Source organism: Schistocerca cancellata, chromosome 8 (genome assembly GCF_023864275.1).
Source record: "Schistocerca cancellata isolate TAMUIC-IGC-003103 chromosome 8, iqSchCanc2.1, whole genome shotgun sequence".
Classification (NCBI taxonomy): Eukaryota; Metazoa; Arthropoda; class Insecta; order Orthoptera; family Acrididae; genus Schistocerca; species Schistocerca cancellata.
The window spans coordinates 23,567,330-23,592,141 of record NC_064633.1 but is presented as its reverse complement, the minus strand read 5'-3'; the positions used below and the strand labels follow the sequence as shown (position 1 = coordinate 23,592,141).

Here is a 24,812-nt window from a genome sequence, read left to right as displayed (position 1 = left end):
ATTTTTGGACCAAATAGTTTTTGTGAAATCGAATGATAAGTGTGTCAAAGCAGTGGAAACACCATGTGTCTGCACAGGCGAGCAGTGCAGTGATGACAAAATCGCGCACAGCGCGGAATGCTGGGAGCACGTCTCTGTAGCAGCGGAAGGGTTAATGCGGCCGTGGCGGCTTTACTTCATAAACTGCGCGTACGTTTGCGAACTATACGAGGTGCATTCAAGTTCCGATTTTTTTTCTCCGGACTGGAAAGAGATAGAAACATGCGCATTGTTTTAAAATGAGGCCGCGTTCATTGTCAATACGTCCCAGAGATGGCAGCACCGTACGGCAGATGGAATTTTACCGCCAGCGGCGAGAATGAGAACTGTTTTAAATACTTAAAAAGGGGACGTTTTCGTTACTTGAACAGCGTGCAATCATTCGTTTTCTGAATTTGCGTGGTGTGAAAGCAATTGAAATTCATCGACAGTTGTAGGAGACATGTGGTGATGGAGTTATGGATGTGTCGAAAGTGCGTTCGTGGGTGCGACAGTTTAATGAAGGCAGAACATCGTGTGACAACAAACTGAAACAACCTCTGGCTCGCACAAGCCGGTCTGACGACATAATCGAGAAAGTGGAGAGAATTGTTTTGGGGGATCGCCGAATGACTGTCGAACAGATCGCCTCCAGAATTGGCATTTCTGTGGGTTCTGTGCACACAATCCTACATGACGACCTGAAAATGCGAAAAGTGTCATCCAGGTGGGTGCCACGAATGCTGACGAACGACCAGACGGCTGCCCGTATGGCATGTTGCTGAGCAATGTTGACGCGCAACGACAGCATGAATGGGACTTTCTTTTCGTCAGTTGTGACAATGGATGAGACGTGGATGCCATTTTTCAATCCAGAAACAAAGCGCTAGTCAGCTCAATGGAAGCACACAGATTCATCGCCACCAAAAAAATTTCGGGTAACTGCCAGTGCTGAAAAACTGGTGTCCATGTTCTGGGACAGCGAAGGCGTAATCCTTACCCATTGCGTTCCAAAGGGCACTACGGTAACGTGTGCATCCTACGAAAATGTTTTGAAGAACAAATTCCTTCCTGCACTGCAACAAAAACGTCCGGGAAGGGCTGCGCGTGTGCTGTTTCACCAAGACAACGCACCCGCACATCGAGCTAACGTTACGCAACAGTTTCTTCGTGATAACAACTTTGAAGTGATTCCTCATGCTCCCTACTCACTTGACCTGGCTCCTAGTGACTTTTGGCTTTGTCCAACAATGAAAGACACTCCCCGTGGCCGCACATTCACCAGCCGTGCTGCTATTGCCTCGGCGATTTTCCAGTGGTCAAAACAGACTCCTAAAGAAGCCTTCGCCGCTGCCATGGAATCATGGCGTCAGCGTTGTGAAAAATGTGTACGTCTGCAGGGCGATTACGTCGAGAAGTAACGCCAGTTTCATCGATTTCCGATGAGTAGTTAATTAGAAAAAAAATCGGAAGCCTTAGAACTCGAATGCACCTCGTACTATACTATGGCGCTGCTTCTCTTGGAGCGTACGTCGTTTGAAAGTGGCAACGAAGCTACCTCCCGCGTCTGGGCGGGCGTGCGCGAGCCGCCAAGATAAAATAATTGAACTATAATGTATATGAATTTTCAAAGTTGTAAATTCCTTTTTGAAACATCCTCTACTATATGCGAGGTAAGACTCAACGGCTACTGCACGCTAAGCCAGAGAGCACAAGTGCCAAAGACACTGTGCAATACGACGAAGTATGCGCGACATTTGACTGCTTTCTGGTCCTGCCAGACGTCACCCTTGAGAGCGCTCTAGATGCCCGACCTGACGCTTGCTCGATAAATAATGTGAGTTTTGGCGCGCGCCACTTGAAGTGCGTCCCAGGCTTCCTGAAACATTAATGCCTGCCTCCGCGCTCTCCACAGAACTGCTCCCACCAGGCCGAGCCTGCTCCCCTAGAGGATCGTAAACGGTGGCCGGCCCACAGAGGAGCTAGAAGCCCTGCGACCACACGGCGCCCAACACACTGCTACTGCTACTGCCCGTCTGCAGGCGCTCAGTCCTAGCTAGCTGCTTTTCTCTCTCCCACTTCACCATCACATCTCTGTTCCGACAAGGGTTGTCAGAACCAACAATAGAAAAGCAGGGCTCGTCGTTGTGTTTTGCACGAAAAACCAGACTACCTGTTGTTAATGGAAATAAAAGGTTTTCCACTCATTGCCGTGACAGTATTTAGAAAGAGGAGGAGAAAGAAATTCTTGGTTGCGATATTGAAATTACTCTGTGTTTATTCGTCAGTTACGTGCATTTCGACTAATTCGAGGCACCTTCAGATTGGCCTACATTAAAATACACTGAAAAGCCTATAAACTGTTACACCTGCCTAATACCGTGTAGGGCCCCCGCAGCAAACAGAAGCGCCACAACGCGACGTGGCATAGACTCTACTAACATGGGAACCTCCGCACCCCCCTCAGATTTAGTTATAAGTTGGCACAGTGGATAGGCCTTGGAAAACTGAACACAGATCTATCGAGAAAACAGGAAGAAGTTGTGTGGAACTATGAAAAAATAAACAAAATATACAAACTGAGTAGTCCATGTACAAGATAAGCAATATCAAGGATAATAAGAGCTCGATAGTGCAGTGGTCCCGTGATTAGCGTGAGCAGCTGCGGAACGAGAGGTCCTTGGTTCAAATCTGCCCTCGAGTGAAAAATTTATTTTCGCAAAGTTATGATGTGTCCGTTCGTTCATTGACGTCTTTGTTCACTGTAATAAGTTTAGTGACTGTATTTTGCGACCGCACCGCAAAACCGTGCGATTAGTAGACGAAAGGACGTGCCTCTCCAACGGGAACCGAAAAAATTTGTTCGCAAGGTCATAGGTCAACCGATTCCTCAACAGGAAAACACGTCTGATATATTCTATACGACATTGGTGACGGCATGTGCGTCACATGACAGGAATATTTTGTCGACCCACCTAACTTGTACACTTGGCCAATGGGTAAAAAGATTCTTCTACCTTGCCCGATTTAGGTTTTCTTGTGGATATGATAATCACTCCCAAAAAAGTGATGAAAACATTAGAGTTTGTCACATAAACTAAAAATAAAAAAATTGAACTTTTCATTTGAGGGAAGACTTGAACCAAGGACCTCTCGTTCCGGAGCTGCTCACGCTAACCACGGGACCACGGCGCTCCTCAGCTGACATTATCCACGATATTGCCTATCTTGCGCATGGACTACTCAGTTTGTAGATTTTGGTTGTTTTTTCATAATTCCACACAACTTCTTCCTGTTTTCTCGATTGATGTGTGTTCAGTTTTTCAAGGCCTATCCACTGTGCCAACTTATAACTAAATCTGAGGGGGGTGCGATGGGGAGGTTCCCTTGTAAGAATGTAGTAGTGCTGGAGAGAACTGACACCATGAATCTTGCATGAGTCAAAAGTTTTTAAACGCAGAATCTTCCTTTATTTTGTCTATGAATTTTGTCAAATTTTGCCACTGATCAATTTACATTTTTTCCCCATCTACAGTAACATGGGGTGGTGTATCTATCCATCCTTATATTATACCGTCGCATTCATCCTTAGTCTTGTTCCTCGCGCTTATGTCGTTAGCTTGGAATGGCCGTCAGTAGACCGTCTCTACTTCGTCGCTTAAAAACCTAAAAAGAAATCCAGACAGGCCGGCTTCCATACATTTGGTCGGACACGACCGTAAAAAATAAGACTTGCCCAGCTAAAGCCGCACATCTGGCAACCCTAGCTGCGTCAGACGTCTGTCGTTGGTTCGACACTGCGCCACGTGGCTGCGAGCATAAGACACATCAGAGCGAGTCTGAAGGCGAAACATGCCAATAAACGTATGGACGCAACTGGATTACCGTTTGGGTGTGTGCCGGGTGACAAAGGGCGCATGTGTTGCACTTTCGTAAAATGTACCAGAACCTGTGTGTGTGTGTGTGTGTGTGTGTGTGTGTGTGTGTGTGTGTGTGTGTACAGGGTGGTCCATTGATAGTGACCGAGCCAAATATTTCACGAAATAAGCGTCAAACGAAAAAACTACAAAGAACGAAACTTGTCTAGCTTGCATGGAGGAAACCAGGTGGCGCTATGGTTGGCCCGCTAGATGGCGCTGCCACAGGTCAAACGGATATAAACTGCGTTTTTTTTTTAAAATAGGCACCCCCATTTTTTTTACATATTCGTGTAGTACGTAAAGAAATATGAATGTTTTAGTTGAACCACTTTTATCGCTTTGTGATGGCGCTGTAATAGTCACAAACGTATAAGTACGTGGTATCACGTAACATTCCGCCAGTGCGGACGGTATTTGCTTCTTCGTGATACATTACCGGTATTAAAATGGACCGTTTACCAATTGCGGAAAAGGTCGATATCGTGTTGATGTATGGCTATTGTGTTCAAAATGCCCAACGGGCGTGTGCTAAGTATGCTGCTCAGTATCCTGAACGACATCATCCAAGTGTCCGGACCGTTCGCCGGATAGTTAAGCTATTTAAGGAAACAGGAAGTGTTCAGCCACATGTGAAACGTCAACCACGACCTGCAACAAATGATGATGCCCAAGTAGGTGTTTTAGCTGCTGTCGCGGCTAATCCGCACATCAGTAGCAGACAAATTGCGCGAGAATCGTGAATCTCAAAAATGTCGGTGTTGAGAATACTACAAAAAAAAAAAAGGTTCAAATGGCTCTGAGCACTATGCGACTTAACTTCTGAGGTCATCAGTCGCTTAGAACTTAGAACTAATTAAACCTAACTAACCTAAGGACATCACACACATCCATGCCCGAGGTAGGATTCGAACCTGCGACCGTAGCGGTCACGGAGTTCCAGACTGAAGTGCCTAGAACCGCACGGCCACTCAGGCCGGCAGAATGCTACATCAACATCGGTTGCACCCGTACCATATTTCTATGCACCAGGAATCGCATGACGACGACTTTGAACGTCGTGTAGAGTTCTGCCACTGGGCACAACAGAAATTACGGGACGATGTCAGACTTTTTGCACGCGTTCTAATTAGCGACGAAGCGTCATTCACCAAAAGCGGTAACGTAAACCGGCATAATATGCACTATTGGGCAACGGAAAATCCACGATGGCTGCGAGAAGGGGAACATGAGCGACCTTGGGGGTTAATGTATGGTGCAACATTATGGGAGGAAGGATAATTGGCACCCATTTTATCGATGGCAGTCTAAATGGTGCAATGTATGCTGATTTCGTACGTAATGTTCTACCGATGTTAGTACAAGATGTTTCACTGCATGACAGAATGGCGATGTACTTCCAACATGATGTTGTCAGGCACATAGCTCGCGGTATTGAATAGCATATTTCATGACAGGTGGATTGGTCGTCGAAGCACCATACCATGGCCCGCACGTTCACCGGATCTGACGTCCCCGGATTTGATTCTGTGGGGAAAGTTTGTAAGAGGTATGCGATGTATGCGCTGCCTGCAATAGGCAAGGCATAGGAGAGTCTCTGACCAGAGAGCAGTATGTAGTTAGTTGTCGCTAGTAGGCGTGAGTCGGCAGTAGTCGACAGTAGCCTGCATGAGTTGGCAGTAGTCTGCGCGTGTCGGCAGTCTGCTCTGGTCGGGACTCTGGAGGATGAGTATTATTGTAGAAGGTAAAGAAGCAGCCTTGCGCATATCTAGTAATGTATATTAACTGTCATCCAATTTCTTTAAAAAAATGCCCCAATAATAATTTTTATAATATAAAGTAATTTTTGAAAAAAGCATTCATTTCAATTTAAAGATTTTATTCAATGGATTATCTTTCCTTTCATGAATCACAAAGCATAGGCCAGCATTGCACGGAGCTGTGCCGAAAATTTTTTATGTAAGAGAAGATATATTCGCAGTTTTTATTGAGGTAAGAATTTTTTTTTTTTTTAATTCAGAATACAGGGCCGAGGCGCAGCGCCGCTGTCGTCATAAAATTTACCAGGTTACTGAATTTTTTTTATTATTTTGGTGTTTAGGAATTTTTCTGTTTCGAACTTAACATTAAATGAGAAAAGAATTTCACATTAAATGTGAAATGCATTTCTGCACAGAGATTATAAATGGGAGCCAATTTTGTTCAGAGGTTACAATACACAAAAATTCATTTTTTAATTTAAATATTTCTGTGGGGAGGTTACACTTGGTTCATCATTTAATTAATATATTTTTGTGGGGAGGTTACAAATTGAAGGATATTTGCTATCAGATCCAGCAACAACGCCTGACAACATGCGTCAATGCATTGTCAGTGCATGTGCGAACATTACGGAAGGCGAACTACTCGCTGATGAGAGAATGTCGTTACACGTATTGCCAAATGCATTGAGGTTGACGGACATCATTTTGAACATTTATTGCATTAATGTGGTATTTACAGGTAATTACGCTGTAACAGCATGCGTTCTCAGAAATGATAAGTTCACAAACGTACATGTTCACTTTGGAATAACCGAAATAAAATGTTCAAACGTACCTACGTTCTGTATTTTAATTTAAATAACCTACCTGTTACCAACTGTTCGTGTAAAATTGTGAGCCATATGTTTGTGACTATTACAGCGCCATCTATCACAAAGCGAAAAAAGGGGTCCAACTAAAACTTTCGTATTTTTGTACGTACTACACGAATATTTAATAAAAATGGGGGTTCCTTTAAAAAAAAACGCATTTGATAACCGTTTGACCTATGGCAGCACCATCTAGCGGGCCAACCATAGCGCCATCTGGTTTCCTCCACTCAAGCTAGACAAGTTTCGTTCTTTGTAGTCTTTTCGTTTGACGCTTATTTCGTGAGATTTTTGGCCCGGTCACGATCAATGGACCACCCTGTATATCTATCTTTTCGTGTGCCAGTCTTCTTTTATGTGGTACACAATAAACAGCACATTTGGGGCATTTGGCCGACCGGTGACTGCCCGTATGATACTTCATCTCTGTTGACGGGATAGGAATACAGATCACGAGTCACCTCCAGCGTGTATTACTCGGTAGCTTGCAGGCTCTGTTCGTGGTGGCACTGTCAGCGGCTTCGGTCGAGCTCCCTTCAGCCCCCGCGTCGCCTGACAGAGGACGCGGTCCTCGGTTAGCTGCGCCGGAGTCGCTCCCCGACCCCCCTCGGCTCGGCCGTACACGGTTCGTGCGTCAAAGCGCTGTGACGCCACGTGAATAATTAGGCGGTCGCCGGAATCCCCAGAAGTGCGCCGAGCTGCGCGGGTCAGGTTTCCCAGCACGTGTCTGCCTCTGCCGCAGCGGCCGGCCCTCTGCTCTGCTTGCGCTGCCCCAGGCGCCACGGAAATCTGGCCTGGCGGCTGCGCCCTCTGGGCCGTACCAGGGACGCACGCACAGACGGGCTCAAAAACTGATCAAAAAAAAAAATAAAAAAACAGAAAGAAAGACGGTATAAGTTGGGCTACATGTGAGCGTTTTTTTGCTCCCAGACAGTTTGGTACTCTCGGACAGTACTCGCAGAATTAGAATGAAATTTTCACCCTACAGCGGAGTGTGCGCTGATATGAAGCTTCCTGGCAGATTAAAACTGTGTGCCGGACCGCGACTCGAACTCGGGACCTTTGCCTTTCGCGGGAAAGCGCTCCATCAACTGAGCTACCCAAGCACGGCTCACGCCCCGTCATCGCAGCTTTAATTCCGCCAGTACCTCGTCTCCTACCTTCCAAACTTCACAGACGCTCTCCTGCGACCTTGCAAAGCACTTACCCGCGAAAGGCAAAGGTCACGAGTTCGAGTCTCGGTCCGGCACACAGTTTTAATCTGCCAGGAAGTTTTATATACTCGCAGAATTGTTTACACTTTGGGCGAATATTAGCTCATGGTTGCTGTCTGATACTTCCCTGCGAGTACAAGGTTATTACAAATGATTGAAGCGATTTCACAGCTCTACAATAACTTTATTATTTTAGATATTTTCACAATGCTTTGCACACACATACAAAAACTCAGTTTTTTTAGGCATTCAGAAATGTTCGATATGTGCCCCTTTAGTGATTCGGCAGACATCAAGCCGATAATCAAGTTCCTCTCACACTCGGCGCAGCATGTCCCCATCAATGAGTTCGAAAGCATTGTTGATGCGAGCTCGCAGTTCTGGCACGTTTCTTGGTAGAGAAGGTTTAAACACTGAATCTTTCACATCACTATGCGTCAAACTTGCCCGCACGCGTTCAACCGTTTCTTCGCTCACTGCAGGCCGACCCCCCTTGATTGCCCCTTACAGAGGCATCCAGAAGCTTTAAACTGCGCATACCATCGCCGAATGGAGTTAGCAGTTGGTGGATCTTTGTTGAACTTCGTCCTGAAGTGTCGTTGCACTGTTATGACTGACTGATGTGAGTGCATTTCAAGCACGACATACGCTTTCTCGGCTCCTGTCGCCATTTTGTCTCACTGTGCTCTCGAGCGCTCTAGCGGCAGAAGCCTGAAGTGCGGCTTCAGTCGAACAAAACTTTATGAGTTTTTCTACGTATCTGTAGTGTGTCGTGACCATATGTCAATGAATGGAGCTACAGTCAATTTATGAAATCGCTTCAACCATTTGTAATAGCCCTGTACTTTCTGTAACTGGCTGACAAGTAACATGTGAGCAAAACGCGAATGGTGTGCGCGGCACTCGACGAAGCCCCACATATTGTGTACCGTGCAACCACAATATTGCATGCTAAAGTCGTGAGGCTACGGAGCGTAGTTGAACTGCTCAGTCGAGTAACTCACAATACTGCTACAGTGTTGGTGGTGTTGACACGAAGCACAGCAATGGCAACGATAAACAAAGCAAACACTGCATTGTATCTACGAGGCGTACTTTTCAAGTAAGTACCGTATTGAAATTTAAAAAAAAGACGTGCTAAGATATCTCAATAATTTTATTTTTACATGAAAGCCTGTACCTTAATTTATTTTTCTACAAATATCCGTCAAAATTGTGGCACTTGTCATAACGTTGTACCAGTTTTTGAATACCCTCCTCATAGAAGTCTGCCGCCTGACTTGTTAACCACTGCATCACCACTGTTTTGACTTCGTCATCGTCTTAAAGACGCTGACCGCCCAGGTGTTTCTCCAAGTGCAGGAACAGATGGTAATCACTGGGCGCAAGATCGGGGCTGTACGGAGGATGATCTAGAGTTTCCCATCGAAAAGATGTGATGAGATCTTTGGTCTAATTCGCCACATGCGGACGGGCATTGTCTTGCTCAACTTCCATGGACTGTTGCTTTGATTCTGGTGTGACGTAGGTCACCCATGTTCCATCGCCGGTAACAATTTGGCTTATGAAATTATCACCGTTGTTGTGGTACCGCTCAAGGAAAGTCAGAGTGCACTGTCTAAACGTTTGGTTTTGTGCTCATCCGTCAACATTTTCGGTACCCAACGTGCGCACAATTTTCGGTAATTCAAGTGCTCGATTACAATGCCATAGAAAACACTACGAGAGACATTAGGAAAGTCATCCAGCAAGGAGGAAATCGTAAAGCGTCTGTTTTCTCTCACGTTATTGTCCACTTCCTGCACCAAACTTTCATTAAGGACCGAAGGACGCCCACTCCGTTGTTCGTCATGTACATTTTTGTGCGCTCATCTTTAAATGCTCTCACCCACTTTCTTACCATTCCATGTTTTCTCCGTAAACTGCACAGATCTCACGACGAATATCGATTGTTTTTAGGCCTTTAGCGCTAAGAAATCTTATAACAGCTCGTACTTGACAGTCGGCGGGGCTCAAGATTATCGGAGGCATATTAAACACTCAGTACACAACGTAAACGAGGAAGAATCAGACTGTAATGGCGTCAGTGCGTAGATTAAGGTACAGACTTTCATGTAAAAATAAAATTATTGAGATATCTTAGCCCGACTTTTTTTTTAAATTTCAAAACGGTACTTACTTAAAAAACACGCCTCGTAAAACAACAGCTGCCGAAGTTGGCATGTCGTCGGAAAAGAACCCAAGGGATTCCGCAGAGTGAGAAAGGAGAGGCAGAGGAAATATTAGAGTTTGTGCAAGATGAGCCTGTGGAATGTGTGGTATCGTATACGCTCGACTGCGCGGACAATGTATATGAGAAACACGACGATTACGATACGTGCTTAACAAGTGAAGGTGGTATTGGAATAGGTGTCGAACCACGTAGTTCATTAGCCTTGTCAGACAGGGAGCTACAAATCCCGTCTCGAATGAAGGCACTACAGTCCGGAGCCGCGCGACCGCTACGGTCGCAGGTTCGAATCCTGCTTCGGGCATCGATGTGCGTGATGTCCTTAGGTTAGTTAGGTTTAAGTAGTTCTAAGTTCTAGGGGACTGATGACCTCAGAAGCTAAGTCCCTTAGTGCTCAGAGCCATTTTTTCGAGTGAAACGTAGTGAAGGGCAATCGTTGTCCAGGGAGCGCGTGCTAAACATGATTACGTACATGCAAGATCATGCACAGTTTTGTAAAAAAGAAATTACGGACAGATTTCGAATAACTCCGCAGCAATATGACCGTGTAGTGCACAAGAAAAACTACGGATATTCAAGGGAGGGCATGGCGCACGTTTTACAAACTAATGTTTGTACTTTTCAAGGACGCTCGATACAGTTTAGAGGATGCGCATGATAGTGACCTACTACATTACGCAAATGAAATTGCGCAGGTCATGGATCACAGTGATTCCAAGGAAAGCAGTGGATGGTTGCGTAACTTCAAACAGGGCTACAGCGGACCTAAGATAAGAAGATACGGAAATTTCAAACAAAACGTCAATTGACGATGCACAGCAAATTACGGAATCAGCCCGAAAATTTGTAGATTAGATAAACAAACTTACCCATTGTTAAGTAAGGAATCTGTTTTCTCCTCCGACCAATCAGAATTTGAAGAGGAAGGCCAAAGGAAAAAACCGTGGAAACTAGACAAGCCAAGAGAGTTTATCAAGATCAACTAACATCAATGCCGTAACGCAAAAGTATACAATTATGGCTATTGGATGGTAAATTGGCTGCAAAGTTATTTGTTGGGCTCCAAGAAGTTGCAGATGCTCGGCCCCGTACAATTCTTTGTCGTGTTCGTGACCTTGAAGTGCAGTAGTGAATATTTACGTCACAGCAAGCAAGAGCGGGAAAACGGTCGTAAGAGAACTACAGCTGTGGTGTGAGTACTGCTCTTGGCCAGTAGCTGGTCAAAGTAACTGGTTGTTGGTTGATTCCTGGTGTCCGCATAAAAATAATATTCGTTAGAGCAAACTATCCGTCCTCAAAAGAGTGACATTTCAATTTATGCCACGTGTGGAACCACTGGATAAATTCAGCCTCTGGATGCTTGTTTTTTCGGTACCTGTAAAACATTTTATCGCACTGTCTGCAGCTACGCCTGCTTTCTTGATAAGCTCCATCACAGACTGTTTCGCATTCGGTTGCATGCCATCACATTCCTTCAGTTCTCATCGCTCCGTTAGACCAGTATGATTCTATATGCATTATTTGAAAGTGAATACATACTTCAACGTCGTGTACGGTTTGTAACTTCCAAGGACTTCACCTTCGACCTTGATGGTGCGAACCTTTGTCATCACTGTAGCGCGCCATTTTTTATTCGGTGTTCGTGCAAGTTAATGGTTTGTTTTGAACATTTCTTGAAAGTCGACGATGTCCATTTTGTGAAGTGTAATACAAACATCTCGTATAAGGTTGATCACTGTACACTCATTTCTGTTCATATGGCTCTGAGCAATATGGGACGCCGGCCGCAGTGGCTGTGCGGTTAAAGGCGCTGCAGTCTGGAACCGCAAGACCACTACGGTCGCAGGTTCGAATCCTGCCTCGGGCATGGATGTTTGTGATGTCCTTAGGTTAGTTAGGTTTAAGTAGCTCTAAGTTCTAGGGGACTAATGACCTCAGCAGTTGAGTCCCATAGTGCTCAGAGCGATTTGAACCATTTGAACCAATATGGGACTTAACATCTGATGTCATCAGTCCTATAGAACTCAAGAACTACTTAAACCTAACAAAGCTAAGGACATCATACACATCCATGCCCGAGGCAGAATTCGAACCTGCGACCGTCGCGCGGTTCCGGATTGCTCATTTTCTGTCGTCCACTTGATGGACATGGTGAGTCATTAGCATCTACTATTTTTCTTGTCAACTGTCAATACAACACTTTCAAATGTGAACTTGTGACCTCGCAATCAAAGGGTTCTTTGTAAGTAGTGTTGTAGCCTGTGTGCTGATTATTATGAACAGGACATAAAAATGCAGCGTTCATAAGCTATATTTGTTATCTGCTGTTCTTTCGCTCCCTCTAGTGTAAACGCTTGTCGGCAGATAAAAGCGACTGCCACTGACAGTGAACACTGGCGAATGCGCATTCCCTTGTGTTCGCCTCCACTCTCTCCGGTGTACCAAGCGAGGTGGCGCAGTGATTAGCGCACTGGACTCGCATTCGGGAGGACGACGGTTCAATCCCGCGTCCGGCCATCCTGATTTAGGTTTCCCGTGATTTCCCTAAATCGCTCCAGGCAAATGCCGGAATAGTTCCTTTGAAAGTTCCGCAGCGTATAGATTAAATAATAGCGGCGATAGGACCGAACCTCTGCTCCTGTGCCGGGGCTCTATGTATCCCTCATCTTGTTGTATATTTAATGCTCTATTGTTCAGTAATTGGTATAGACTGCGAATAGACATACTAGGCACGCCAAGGTTTTTCAACCTGCGCTGATAGTGGGAGCAGAACACAATCATAGGTTTTGGAAAGGTCCTGTAAACTGCCAGCAGATACTACTTGTCACTAAGTGAAATCTGCATGTCAGTTACTAAAGCGATGTCAGCAGAAGTGCCTCGACCTTTTCTAAAACCCTATTGCCCGTTTGGAGGAAGATACTGATTTCTACTCACTATTACAATTATACGCTCTAAATATTTGTAAAAACGTGATGATAATGTTAGTAGCGTATATGATGTAGCTGCTTCCCACTCTTGTCTTGTAAATGGGGATAATGCGACCAGTTTTCAGCTCCGGAATATCAATGTGAGTGTACGATGCTGCATGACTAAATCTGAACAGTTACCGTTTTCCCACCTCTGGAACCAGCCGCATCATAATATAGGATATGTTTCCGGTCTGGGTGCGGTATTCGTATCTTGTGCCAGTGTCCTGTGAAGATTCTTGTCGCAGAATGGTTCACTGAGATGATGAGACTGGTCATCCTCCAGTTGGACGTTTTCCAGACCGTGTACCACTGCCCGTTCGGCGGGACGGAGTGTAAAATTGCAGTCAGAACGGGTGGCGAGCGCATGACGAATGTATCACACCTAGCGGACGTTCTGAGAATACGATTTATATTATTTTAAATTATTGTGGATTGGTTCAGACTGTCACAAAGGATTTACCAGCTGGTCCTTTCTTTTCTTTTCAATAGGTACTTGGCTTTCGCCTGTACACGATTGAATTGCACAAAATGTTCAGACTTTGGGCGTCGCCTATAAGCTTCCGAAGCTGCCCGCCTTTCTGCAATAGCAGAAATTCATCCTACCAAACTGGTGAAAGTGCACGATGTACTGTCCGCACGGAACGAACTACAGCGTGCGAGCGCGGTTTGTTCATTAGCGCCGATCAAATCACACGATCTTTCACAATTTATATTCGCATCTGGTGCTCGGTGTACTGATAAGAGATTTATATACCGAAGAGCTAAAGAAACTGGTACACCTTCCTAATATCGTATAGGGCCCACGCGAGCACGCAGAAGTGCCACGACACGATGTGTCATGCACTCGACTGATGTCTGAAGTAGTGCTGGCGGGAACTGACACCATGAATCCTGCAGTGCTGTCCATAAATCCATAAGAATACGAAGGGTGTGGAGATCTCTTTGGAACACCACGTTCCAAGTCATCCTAGATATGCTCAATAATGTTCATTTCTGGAAGGTTTGGGGGCCAGCGGAAGTATTTAAACTCAGAAGAGTGTCCCTGCAATCACTCTGTAGCAATTCTGGACGTGTGTGGTGTCGCATTGTTCTGCTGGAATTGCCCAAGTCCGTCGGAATGCACAATGGGCATGAATGGACGCAGGTAAACAGACAGGATGCTTAAGTACGTGTCACCTATCAGAGTCGTACCTAGACTTATCAGGGGTCCCATATCACTCCAACTGCACACGCCTCACACCATTACAGAGCCTGCACCACCTTGAACAGTCACCTGCTGACATGCAGGGTCCATGGATTCATAAGGTTGTCTCCACAGGCGCACACGTCCATCCGTTCGATATAATTTAAACGATACTCACCCGCCCAGGAAACATGTTTCAAGCCATCAACAGTCAAATGTCGGTTTTGACGGGCCCAGGCAGGGCGTAAAGCTTAATGTCGTGCGTCATCAAGGCTGCACGAATGGGCCTTCGGCTCCGAAAGCCCATATCGCTGATGTTTCGTTGAATGGCTCGCATGCTGACAGTTGTTGATGGGCCACCATTGGAATATCGAGCAGTTTGCGGAAGGGTTGCACTTCTGTCATGTTGAACGATTCTCTTCAGTCGTCATTGGCCCCGTTCTTGCGGGATATCTTTTCGGCTGCAGCGATGTCGGAGATTTGATGTTTTACCGGATTACTGATATTCACGACACACTCGTGAAATGGTCGTTCGGGAAAGTCCCCATTTCCTTGCCACCTCGGAGATAATGTGTCCCATCGCTCGTGCGCCGACTATAACACCACGTTCAAACTCACTTAAATCCTGATAACCTGCCATTGCAGCAGCACTAACCGATCTAACAACTGCGCCAGACACTTTTTGTCTTATATAGGCGTTGCCGACCGCAGCGCCGTATTCTGGCTGTTTACGTACCTCTGTATTTGAATACGCATGCCTATATCAGTTTATTGTGGCACTTCAGTGTGTTATGTCCAGTAGCCTTTCAAGTGACTCCTACTGCATCACCAGTTTCGCACAGGTCTACATGCAGGGGCGTGTAGTCAGTTCCATGTTTACTGATATGTCTCGCTGGCCGTGCGGTTCTAGGCGCTTCAGTACGGAACCGCTTTACTGCTACGGTCGCAGGTTCGAATCCTGCCTCGGGTATGGATGTGTGTGATGTTCTTAGGTTAGATAGGTTTAAGTAGTTCTAAGTTCTAGGGGACTGATGACCTCAGATGTTAAGTCCCATAGTGCTGAGAGCCATTGAATCATTTGAACTAATATGTCGCGTGTTTTGGGGAAGCCAAGCAAACTGTCTTTATTTGATCTCAGCGAGCGCGCATTCCACTGTAATAGACGTTTAACAACCGTTAGCCAATAAGGACAGAGGATGAAGTGAGCGTTGAAAGAATGATTTCTTTGATACTTGTTCCAAATGTAGAGGTCGTAAGCTGTAGCGGCGGGATGAGTGGATGGACTATCATCAGTACGCTGTCACAAACATGTCTGACCAGTTTATCTGTAATGGGCGAATAGTCCGGCAATCCGTTCTGTTTTGTCTGGTAGGGATTACCGGAAATACGACCTGTCACATAGACTTCTTGATAAAATTTGCTGTTTCGGTTGTTAAAAGACAGATGGCGTGATCCCAGGTAAACCATTCTTATGTATCATCAAAAGCCTTAAACATAACAGCGAAACATCAGCGATGTACCGCGGATGTAAGCAACCATAATGATCAGTTCTTTCGTGTAGTTCAGATTTTAATCAGCATAATAGCATATTCGTGCTGGTTTACGTTCAAGGAAATTAATTGTGCTGTACATATTCTGTAAAAAGAATTACAAAGCTTGTGCTTGTTCACCCCCTTCCCGCTATTGCAAGCGTCTAATGCATTCATAGTCTGACGTCTCCCAGTAATCCCCTTCAGTGCTTTGGCAACTTTCTGCCAATTGTATTGCTTTTCCTGCCGCATTCGTGCTGTGAATCTCTCGGATCCCAGAAGCACGTAAGGTGTCTATATTCTTCTACCAGCGACAATACATTTTCTTCGGTGACCACAACGTCCCTCATGCAACACATAACAAAAACTACAACAACGACGACGATGACGACGACGACAATGACAACAACAACAAGAACAACAGAAGCTGGCAAGAAAGCATACGAAAGATTTCCGTGCGGCTAGGGGAGAGTACGCGAACTGTCTTTGATGGTACGCTAAAAGGTCGGTAACCAGCGTAACACTGGGGCACACAAGTGAAGGCAAACTGAGCACGGCCGAATGTCGTTTGCTGAACGCGCGCGCCTGGCGTTTACACCAGATAGAATTGTTTTTCGGCGTTGCACGTCCGCGTGCAGTCGATTCCGGGTAAAAGGGGGCTTAATGCGTATTTGCAGAACCACGACTGCGCATACCATTTGGAATTAAGGGGTGACTCCGGCGAACCACTCCAGTCGCTTTCAGAATCTTTTAATGGGTTTTTCTCCTCGCAAGACGAACAACGCCGTCGTAATGGAACTCGTTGTATTGGACTGTTCAGCATTCACGCGACGCTTTTCTGCTGTTTCTTGATTCGAGTCACGGCCCATGGAGGCCTCCGCTGAACTTTCGCGACCTCTGTCGTCAGTGGAACGCACCAGAAATGCGACGCTAACGAATAAGGCGCAAAATGCTTCTCACGCTTAAATGTTTTTCCTCCGTAGCGAAGTCGCTTCCACTGTCACTATGTGTGATCAGTTCATTCACATAATGTGTCTAAGAACTAAATCTACTTCTGCTACCTGAATGACCGAGAAAGAAAGGAATACGCAAGAAAAGTTGGGAGTGCTGCACGAGAAGCAATAATTGAAGAAATCCACACCCAAACTGAAAAACTATCTGAACCTCTCAAGAAAAGGAGAATTTCGTTTTATGGTTATTTGGTTCGAATGGACCCGGAAAGACAATCTTAAAAAATAAAATTGACCATTTCGACAAAAATCCCAAGGCACAAATCAGTTAAAGCGAAAAAGGACTAAGCGGAAATGAACTTCAGGCGGACCAATTTTTCGAAACAGTGTTAGGAAGTTTGGAGTTTTCAGGAAAAGTTCATAAAGCGCATTATTGTATGGACAAATGAAAGAAGAAAGTAACAGCGCGAAATTATGAAGAAATAGCGGAAGGACTGAAAACCAGAAAATAAGCCGAAATCACGAGGAAATTAATTTACATGGGACATAGATGGCTAAAATAGAAGAAAAGTGTGTGTATCGCGGGAAAACATACAGGGATACACCTACTTAGCATAACATAAACTGTATTTTCGATATGAGCATCAGTGTGTCCGTAAATAGATGGTCATTTCACTATAATTCCTTATTACATCTCGATTATCCCTCACTACGAATGTACCGCATTAATAAATTGTCATTATTATTATTATTGCTATTATTATTATTAGTCTGAGAAGAGACTTGATTCATTGTAGCGGTGCCTGTGTTTGGTAGATCAGAAAAAAAGTGACTCGGATAAAATAGGATGAGACTACAAGTACGTTAACAGATTGCGGTATCGCCACTATTCGACAGATGTCGCTCTCGTACGACATTAAACACTCCGTTCGTGAAACTTTGGACCTCGGTTTCTCGAAAAAACTTCGGAAGCACGTAGTACTAGAGCAACGTATGTACTGCAGACGCGCGAAAAACGAGCAAAATTGATGCATCTGCGGTGTACGCATCCACTGTGAGACACCGTATAGTATTTGTAAATCTATAGCACTTCTCATATCACGAGGAGTTCTGCAAGTGTGAGGTGCAGTCAAATGGAAACGAGACAGACAGAAAAAAAGTAAGCATACTGTTTATTATTTCAAAAGTAAGCGCCATAACTGTTAATACATATGTCACACTTTCAGACACGATGGAAAATGACTTCCTGGAAAATGTTTGCGGCTGTCTAGGGAACACCGTGGTCGTACCCACGAGTGCAGCTCTTCGGCCGAAGTGGGAGGGCCGATATGTTGGCAAGGTTGTTTAGATTACGCTGCAGAACTTTCGCTGGAAAGCGCTTTACACATCCTCCGTGGAACACCGATCTCTTCCCGTGCAATTTCCGAATTTTTGGAGTCCCAAAGAAAGACATTCGTAGCCATTGATTTTTTTCGCTTGAAGATCTGCACACTTGGATAGAATCATGGTTCCGTAAACAAGTGCAGACATTTTCACATGAAGGCGTTGATCGTTTTGTCTCACAGTCGGATAAATGTATTAAAAGTTTTGGAGACCACTTTTGAAACAATGAACCGTTTAGTTCTTTTTCTCCATCTGTCTCGTTTTCATGCGACTGGCCCTTACCGTTACATACTGAAGAAGGACGAGTGCAGAATCGCGGTCTGGGAGAGTCTTGGTGCTCGGTTCCTATTTCAGCTAGGAGCATTGGGTGAAAAGTTTGTTATTCTCGGCCATAATGGCTATGTTTTTGGTTTAGCCCGGATCAGCAGTCATTTGTATAGCCATTCGATCGTCTTGTCTTACTGCAGCTATGTTTCGGTATATTAAGCAAGGTTTGAACGACAAACTTAGCTGGCGGCCAGGAAAATTGTGCGAATCGACTAGTTACTTTTGCAAAAGATTTTAACTGGACTAAAATTAATGCTTAGGTGATGGCACCATTTCAGTGTGCACGGTTCGGATTTTACATGCAAAAACAGTCACCCTTAAAGAGCGCAGAACAGAATCTCGAATAGATCAGGTAGACAAATGGATAAACTCAAAACGAATTTTTTCAAATCCAGTCATCCTTATCCGTTGTCGATATACGATGATTTAAAGCAAAGCTAAATGTAAGACGTAAAATTCGTTCTTGTGAGTTGAATGCACGCAAATGACGTAAAATGAATCAAATAAATAAGCGTTTTTTGTGAGGTTTATTTTTTACGCGCACTACTTCTATGTTTCAAACTTGTGCGAGTCAGTTCAAATTTTGTAGTAAGTTAGACAAATATATGTAATTAATGGTCTTTGTTTTGTGAAAGTTTTATCCGTTGCCACGAGATAAGCTACGAGGTTAGAAAGACAATAAAAAACGCATATCGGATCAATCGTCGCCTGAGTCAAGAAAAACGACGTCGGTTGCCAAGGTATGACGGTCTGATGTGAAGATTATGGTAGAGTAGAAGTTGGGAGCCAGAATAAAAAATGCTACTGTCGTAGCATAAAAAAGGTGAATATGTCCTGGGCAGAGTTTGGGATGTGGAAAAAGAGAACTAGTTTTTGGACTTATCTGGCAACGTCTGGGACATTCAAATCAGAACATCTCGCTTTTGTGTGAGTTAAACCTACTCCCCCAGCGCAGTGAGCGCTCTTTGACCCAACCCCTGTTACATGCATGGTGAGGGTTGTAGTAACAAATAAACAAACTTAAGTGCTTTTAGAGAGTGGGATGCATCTACAGTAGAAAGTATCCGAGAATCAGCATGAATTTGCAATAGGAAATGTCTAAGAGTGGGTGTGGATCAATAATAGGAAGTATCTCAGACTGGGGATCCATGTATCCTATACTGTAATGACAGGTGGTTCCATATTGCACGAAATGAGAAATTCAGTATTGGATGACATGATGGCATCATGTAACATTACTTGAGACGATGCCTTATATTATACGATATGGATACTAATACTAAGAAATACACTACTGGCCATTAAAATTGCTACACCACGAGATGACGTCCTACAGACGCGAAATTTAACCGACAGGAAGAAGATACTGTGATATGCAAATGATTAGCTTTCAAGAGCATTCACACAAGGTTGGCGCCAGTGGCGACACCTACAACGTGCTAACATGAGGAAAGTTTCCAACCGATCTCATACAAAAACAGCAGTTGACCGGCGTTGCCTGGTGAAACGTTGTTGTGATGCCTCGTGTAAGGAGGGGAAATGCGTACCATCACGTTTCCGGCTTTGGTAAAGGTCGGATTGTAGCCCATCGCGATTGCGGTTTATCGTATCGCGACATTGCTTCTCGCGTTGGTCGAGATCCAATGACTGTTAGCAGAATATGGAATCGGTGGCTTCAGGAGGGTAATACGGAACGCCGTGGTGGATCCCAACGGCCTCGTATCACTAGCAGTCGAGATGACAGGCATGTTATCCTCATGGCTATAACGGATCGTGCAGCCACGTCTCGATCCCTGAGTCAACAGATGGAGACGTTTGCAAGACAGCAACCATCTGCACGAATAGTTCGACGACGTTTGCAGCAGCATGGACTATCAGCTCGGAGACCTTGGCTGCGGTTACCCTTGACTTTGCATCACAGACAGGAGCCCCTGGGATGGTGTACTCAACGACGAACGTGGGTGCACAAATGGCAAAAAGTCATTTTTTCGGATTAATCCAGGTTCTGTTTACTGCATCATGATAGTCGGATCCGTGTTTGGCGACATCGCGGTGAACGCACATTGAAAGCGTGTATTCGTCATCGCCATACTGTCATATCATCCGCCGTGATGGTATGGGGTGCCATTAGTTACACGTCTCGGTCACCTCTTGTTCGCATTGACGCCACTTTGAACAGCGGACGTTACATTTCAGATGCGTTACGACCCGTGGCTGTACCCTTAATTAGATCCCTGCGAAACCCTACATTTCAGCAGGATAATGCACGACCGCATGTTGCAGGTACTGTACGGGCCTTTCTGGATACAGAAAATGTTCGACTGCTGCCCTGGCCAGCAAATTCTCCAGATGTCTCACCAATTGACAACGTCTGGTCAATGGTGGCGGAGCAACTGGCTCTTCACAATATGGCAGTGTCTACTCTTGATGAACTGTACTGTCGTGTTGAAGCTGCGTGGGCAGCTGTACGTGTACACGCCATCCAAGCTCTGTTTGACTCAATGCCTAGCCGTATCAAGGCCGTTATTACGGCCAGAGATGGTTGTTCTGGGTACTAATTTCTCAGGATCTATGCACCCAAATTGCGTGAAAATGTAATCACATGTGAGTTCTAGTATAATATATTTGTCCAATGAATACCCATTCATCATCTGCATTTCTTCTTGGTGTAGCATTTTTAATCGGCAGTAGCGTAGAAAAGCATAAATGTCAAGATGTTTTGATTTAAATGTCTTTGAAGGTGCCAGATAAGGCGAAAAGCTAGTTCCCTTCTGGTATTTCCGTAACTCTCCTCAGGACGTATTCGCCTTTTTTTGTGCTAGGATAGGAGCATTTTTCATTCTGGTTTAGTATCTGTGGACCACACAGTTAATAAGTGGGAATCAGTGCGTGAAAGGTAGGTGTGTGTGTGTGTGTGTGTGTGTGTGTGTGTGTGTGTGTGTGTGTCTGTGTGGCTCCCCAGCAGACACGGCGCCTGGTGTTGCAGGCTTGCGGCATCGCCCCGGCTTCCTGCCGCTGCTATCTCCTGCCCCTGCCGCCACCGCCCACGCAGCAACCGCCGCCAATGTGAAGGCCGCCTTCCAGGAACGCCGCCTCCATCCCATCCTCGTGCCACAGCGGCCGCGGGGCCTGGATCACGGCGCGGGTGAGTACACACTGGATACTGTGGAGGCCACAAGCGTGGCGAGTACGAGTATGATGCTGAGGGTTGCATACATTGGAAATCAAGGCGCCGCTGTTCGCTGCTTTCCGCTGCATTTCGGCGAGTATGACGAGTCTGAGAACAGGAGTGTGAGGCTAGTCGTAGCTTAGTATGGAAACTGAGTGCACGATCCTAGCGTTGAAAAGAAGCACTGATAAGGTAAAAAGGAAAAGAGTGATTCTCTGGTTCATGTGGCTTCTAACAAAGCTGTATGTTAATACGCTGTCGAATGTGTAACACGAAAATTAAGTGATGAATTATATGCAACAACACAACTGCTCCAGTAGAAAAACAGTGATGCTTGGAAAAGGTTCGGTGTGCAGTACCTGCTTGAGACGAGAAACATAAAAAGCACGTCCAGTGCGAACAAAATGATGAAGACCAGTGTCATAGCTATGTCCCAACGACCAAGAAAGCGCGCAATTCGTGTATTCTTTTGGGCATTGCAACTTGCGTGTATCGGCTAATAGCAGGTTTTGTAACTCATCACTTATTTCTGTAATTTTTCCGACGTCTGCTATAAAATTATTTTGGTAATGAACCACCATTTAGTGAATACACGTCGTCCTCGTGTCCGGTTTTCTTCCGCTGTCGTCACATACCAGTTAACGTGTCGAGAGCTCGTATACGTCAAGGTCATTGTTTGAAAAAAAAAATGGCTCTAAGCACTAGGGGACTTAAAATCTGAAGTCATCAGTCCCCTAGACTTAGAACTACTTAAACCTAACTAACCTAAGGACATCACACACATCCATGCCCGAGGCAGGATTCGAACCTGCGACCGTAGCAGCAGCGCGGTTCCGGACTGAAGTGCCTAGAACAGCTCGGCCACAGCGGCCGGATAATTGTTCGACACTCTCTGAATATACACTAAAGAGCCAAAGAAACAGGTACAGCTGCCTAATATCGTGTAGGGCACCCGTGAACACACACAGGTGCCACAACGCGACGTCACATGGACTCGACTAATGTCTGAAGTAGTGCTGGAGGGAACTGACACCATGGATTCTGCAGCTCAGTCCATAAATCCGTAAGAGTACCAGGGAGTGGACATCTCTTCTGAACAGCACGTTGCAAGTCATCCCAGATAAGCTCAATAATGTTAATGTCTGAGGAGTTTGGTGGCCAGCGGAAGCGTTTGAACTCAGAGGAGTGTTCCTGGAGACACTCTGTAGTAATTGATGACGTGTGAGGTGTCGCATTGTCCTAGTGAAATTGCCGAAGTCCGTCGGAATGCACAATGGGCATGAATGGATGCAGGTAATCAGACAGGATGCTTAAGTCTGGATCACCTGTCAGAGCCGTATCTAGATGTATCAAGGGTCCCGTATCACTCAAACTGCACACGCCCCATACCATTACAGAGCCTTCACCAGCTTAGTCCCCTGCTGTCATGCAGGGTCCATAGATTCATGAGGCTGTCTCCATACCCGTACACGTCCATCCGCTCGATACAGTTTGAACCGAGACTCGTCCGACCACACAACATGTTTCCAGTCATCAACAATCGAATGTCGGTGCTGACAGGCACAGGCGAAGCGTAAAGCTTTGTCTCGTGCTGTCGTCAAGGGTGCACGAGTGGGCCTTCGGCTCCGTAAGCCCGTATCGTTGGATGGTTCACACGCTGACACTTGTTGACGGCCCAGCATTGAAATCTGCAGTAATTTGCGGTATGGTTGCGCTTCTGTCACGTTTAACGATTCTCTTCACTTTCGTTGGTCCCATTCTTGCAGGATCTTTTTCCGGCCGCAACGATGTCGGAGGAGATTTGATGTTTTTCCGGATTCGTGATATTCACGGTACACTCGTGAGGTGGTCGTACGGGAGAATCCCCACTTCATCGCTACCTCGGAGGTGCTGTGTCCGATCATGCTGTGTCCCATCGCTCGTGCGCGGACTATAACACCACGTTCAAATTCACTTAAATTTTGATAACCTGCCATTGTAACAGCAATAACCGATCTAATACTTGTCTTACATAAGCGTTGCCGACCGCAGCGCCGTATTCTGCAAGTTTACATGTCTCTGTATTTTATTACGCATGCCTATACCAGTTTCTTTGACGCTTCAGTGTTGTTAACGCATTAAAATTACGTGCAGCAATATTTGAAATACAATGCGAAGAACAATCAACCAGATGGCGAAGAGTTCTCGGGCTTCCAGCCGTGTGGCGGTGTCTTCAAACTGCGACGTTTCGACGAGTGACATACTCATCATCTTCTTCGCCGGCTGCATACGCCGGGAAAGCATACATTAACAATCAACCAATTTAAAATCAGACATGGTAAAATAACCTAGTGCATGTATTAGACTATTTTACCATGTCTGATTAATGCACTAGACAGTTTTACTATGTCCGATGTTAGTGAAAGTCCAAATGCGCAATAGCTGTTTATTGTGCTTTCACTGTATGACGACCGGTTTCATACCCTGGAGGGTATATCTTCAGATCATATAAAACTAATACTTCATGTTGTAAGTAGGCTGTTCAGGTTTTCTTATTGGTAACGCCACGTAGCGCTCTGTATGAAAATCACTGGCTGTGCTGTGTGCAGTCTTTAGCTAGTTTGCATTGTTGTCTGCCATTGTAGTGTTGGGCAGCTGGACGTGAACAGCGCGTAGCGTTGCGCAGTTGGAGGTGAGCCGCCAACAGTGGTGGATGTGGGGAGAGAGATGGTGGAGTTATGAAATTTGTAATACTGGATATTATGAACTGCTATGTATATTATGCTTTTTCAATACTATTAAGGTAAATACATTGTTTGTTCTCAATCAAAATCTTTCATTTGCTAACTATGCCTATCAGTAGTTAGTGCCTTCAGTGGTTTGAATCTTTTATTTAGCTGGCAGTAGTGGCGCTCGCTGTATTGCAGTAGTTCGAGTAACGAAGATTTTTGGTGAGGTAAGTGATTTGTGAAAGGTACAGGTTAATGTTAGTCAGGGCCATTCCTTTGTAGGGATTTCTGAAAGTCAGATTGCGTTGCGCTAAAAAATATTGTGTGTCAGTTTAAGCACAGTCATGTATAAATAGTTCTAAGGGGACGTTTCATATGGCGACCCTGCCATTGTTTGTTCTCTATTAAAATCTTTCATTTGCTAACTATGCCTATCAGTAGTTAGTGCCTTCCGTAGTTTGAATCTTTTATTTAGCTGGCAGTAGTGGCGCTCGCTGTATTGCAGTAGTTCGAGTAACGAAGATTTTTGGTGAGGTAAGTGATTTGTGAAAGGTACAGGTTAATGTTAGTCAGGGCCATTCCT

At 45.2% G+C, this 24,812-nt stretch overlaps 1 protein-coding gene across 2 annotated transcripts in view; it reads left to right on the top strand.

Annotated features, from left to right (window-relative positions):
• The window catches only part of LOC126094689 (uncharacterized), a 507,242-nt gene that overhangs the window by 332,059 nt on the left and 150,371 nt on the right, over positions 1–24,812 (top strand). The window contains exon 4 of one of the 2 annotated variants that reach the window (XM_049909211.1): positions 21,339–21,497. The exons of the other annotated variant lie outside the window; for it this stretch is intronic. The gene's annotated coding sequence lies outside the window, so the exon portion shown is untranslated. The remainder of the gene's footprint in view (positions 1–21,338; positions 21,498–24,812) is intronic. 2 annotated transcript variants of the gene reach the window in all.